The sequence below is a fragment of the Eumetopias jubatus genome, unplaced genomic scaffold, assembly GCF_037043125.1.
Source record: "Eumetopias jubatus isolate StellerSeaLion01/CBP00866 unplaced genomic scaffold, mEumJub1_p1.0 scaffold_1, whole genome shotgun sequence".
In the NCBI taxonomy this organism is placed as follows: domain Eukaryota; kingdom Metazoa; phylum Chordata; class Mammalia; order Carnivora; family Otariidae; genus Eumetopias; species Eumetopias jubatus.
Window position 1 is genome coordinate 14,930,773 of NW_028274807.1, and position 3,088 is coordinate 14,933,860.

At 37.3% G+C, this 3,088-nt stretch overlaps 1 pseudogene; it reads left to right on the plus strand.

The window, feature by feature from the left end:
• Window positions 1-238: 238 nt before the first annotated feature.
• On the plus strand, window positions 239-736 carry LOC114217011 (divergent paired-related homeobox pseudogene; annotated as a pseudogene).
• Window positions 737-3,088: the final 2,352 nt, after the last annotated feature.

Sequence of the window (3,088 nt, forward strand, 5' to 3'; positions counted from 1 at the left end):
GAGGACCAGGGATTTAGAAATTCTACATTGTGCTTAAGTGGGAAGTTTGTGCTTCAACAATTAGTTATGTTAACTAGAATTTTATGAAGGTCACTCTGTCTGTCATAGGTTTTGTTTGTTTTTTGTTTTGTTTTAAGAATATAAAGATTATGGGACACAGGACCAGAGCATGGGGATCCAGCTAGATGGGATGGCAGGCACAGGGGACCTTCCTAAAGGAAAGGATCAGAAACATTGACAAAGGAAACGAACCATGTTCACTGAGAAACAACTGGCAGATTTAGAATTCTTGTTCAGCAAGAACCCATACCCCGCTCCCAGCCTTCAGAAAGAAATGGCCTCGAAACTGGAGATACATCCCACCGTACTGCAGGTTTGGTTCAAGAACCACAGAGCAAAAGTCAAGAAAGCCAAACAACAGCAATTAGCTGGGGTGGAAGTCAAGACCAGCTCTTCCAAGAGACACACGGATGCCACTCCAGGAGCCCCTGATGGTGCCTACCCTGCTTCCCTAGTTTATACAGATCACCCCATACCTTCCTTCCAACTCAGCATATGCTCCAATTTTAAGGCTCTCTCAGACCATCCTTCTGGCCACAAAATAGTCCATTTCGGCTGCTGCCGAGATCCTAACATCTACTCCCTATGTCCCATTACGGAATCCCAAATTCTTTCCACAAGCTTCACTGCTAATTCTTTGGGTTCTTCATCTCCACAAAGAACTTAGTGAGCAAAGCCAGACACAAAAGGTCACCTACTGTAACGATTCTCAATGATTCCAGACAAGAGACAGAGTCAGGATCTACGCAACATGGAGGCATTTCAGAAACGGGCTTCATGAAAAAAAAAAAAACACCCACAAGTGCCCGTGGGGTGGAACTGAGTGGCAAGAGTCGCTCAACAAACTATTGCAATGGGGATGTTTCATGTTGTAATTCAGATGGCAGGAACCTGCATGTATAAATTCATCCAAAGACACAGAACTGTAATATTGTATAACATACACCACAAAAAAAAAATCATGTGACAGGACGGAAGCATCAGCTAATGCCACTGGAAGTAACCATTTTGCAATATATAAATGTATCAAATCAACACATCATACACCTTACACTTATATCTCAGTAAAGCTGGAGACAATTTTTAAATTATATCTCAATAAATATATACAATGAGACTACTAAAAAAAAAGAATATAAAGATTATGTTTGTAATACTGCAATACTGTGGAATTTACATCAATCTGTTTTTTGGTCTCAGAGGAAAGAGTTAAAGAAAGCTCAAAACTAACAACTGCCCCCCCCCATTGTTGATGCATCTTGTATTTTACTTTACATTATTGTTTATATGAGAACCATTTCAGTATTTGCTGAACAGTTAGGTTTAGGCTGGTAAGATATGGACATAGGAGTAATTGTCTTACTTATAGTATAAAAGGCATCTGAGTAATACAAGAGAAATTGCAAACATATAAAACAAAAGGTCAGGTAGTCCTGATGGTTAGTTTATGGGGTTAAAGAGTGGTAAAGGGAAATATAATGAACTTCATGAATTAAGTAAAGACATCTAACTGTAAAGGGAATACAATATTTAATCTACTATTATATCAAAGGAGAAACCTGTGATAACAGGAGAAAAAGCAATCTGTGGTTGCCCTAGAAAGGCAAGTAGCTGAGCACATCACTGAGGCGTGCATAAGGGCCATTGCAGTAACTGGTCATATTATGTCTGTGCTCGTCCATCTAGGGTATTCCAGAATATCATTCAATAAATGTATTAAAGAAATGGGCTGGGTATATATATATATACTCTGAAACACAACGGGTACAGGGTGTAGCCCCAGGTGCATGTTGACAAAAATAATTTCATTGTATAATAAATACTTCTTAGTTCACATAAGACAGAAAGAAGAATCCAGAATCTTCCAAGGAGAGGAAAAAAATCAAATCTCCAGAAGTCTCTGGGAAAACATTAATTGCTCTGATAGGCTAATACCTCTCCAAAATCTAGCTCTTCATTTTCCAGGCTCAGTTAGATGGTTTGGTTCAGTTAGTACATTGAGAACAAATCCATTTCTCAGGGGCTGACTAACATTAACAAGTTCAAGTGAATCATCTATAAAACATAATGCCAACTCATTAATATACAATAAGAAATAATTATTGCAGGAACTGTAATACTTGAGTTTCCTTGATTTGTGAATTCTTCTTATAGCTAACCTACATGGAAATCCAAATTATAATTAGATCATTTTATTAATTTATGAAACAAATTACTGTTACAGGGAAATGGAAATACTCAAAGCCCATTTTATCACCATATCATCTCTCTTTTATTTGGAGAATGAAATCATAATCAGAGACCAGTTTATTAATGTACCCTTAGAAATTGCTCAGAATGGCCAAGAGGCTTAAATCCAGTACAGTCAGCTTACTTTCTTCCCGAAAGGAATGGCAAGACTGATAATAATCAGAAAATTGTGTTCTGGGCCAAGGATTAGAACATCGGGAGTTACATAAACTGAATGTTTAATGACATCAGACTAGGATAACTCAATAAAATCGTTACACAATGTATTTGATCATGCTAATGTGACTAGAAAAGTCTTATAGTAAGGTCACTTTTGCCCTGAAGAATACTTGTATTCTTCCCTCAGCATAACCTCAGCATCCCAAAGAACCTCCCTAAAGCTTTGATAGCCCTTTTCTCAGTGAATACTTGGACTCTGTTAGATGAACTGTTTATACTGTATGCCTAGTTTCCAGTCAACATTTTCCTCACTGACTGTAGTTATTACTAGAATAAGACTCCAGGCCTAAGCTCTTCAAAAAATGAGACAAATTTCCTTTCTAAAACCATAACTTTGGTTTTTAAGTGGTTAATCTATTCAGCCCTTTCTAAAAGTAATTACAACGGTCAAAAAGTTGACTGTTACAAACATGTAGGACAATGACTATCTTTCTATATCTGTGAATGAAGGGAAATTGGAAATAGCAAGATGAATGCTCTTTGCTATTTAAAAAGAAATACTTCAGTATCTCAATACTTCAGTAATTTGAGTATCCCGCACTAGACTCCAAGGTGCCTG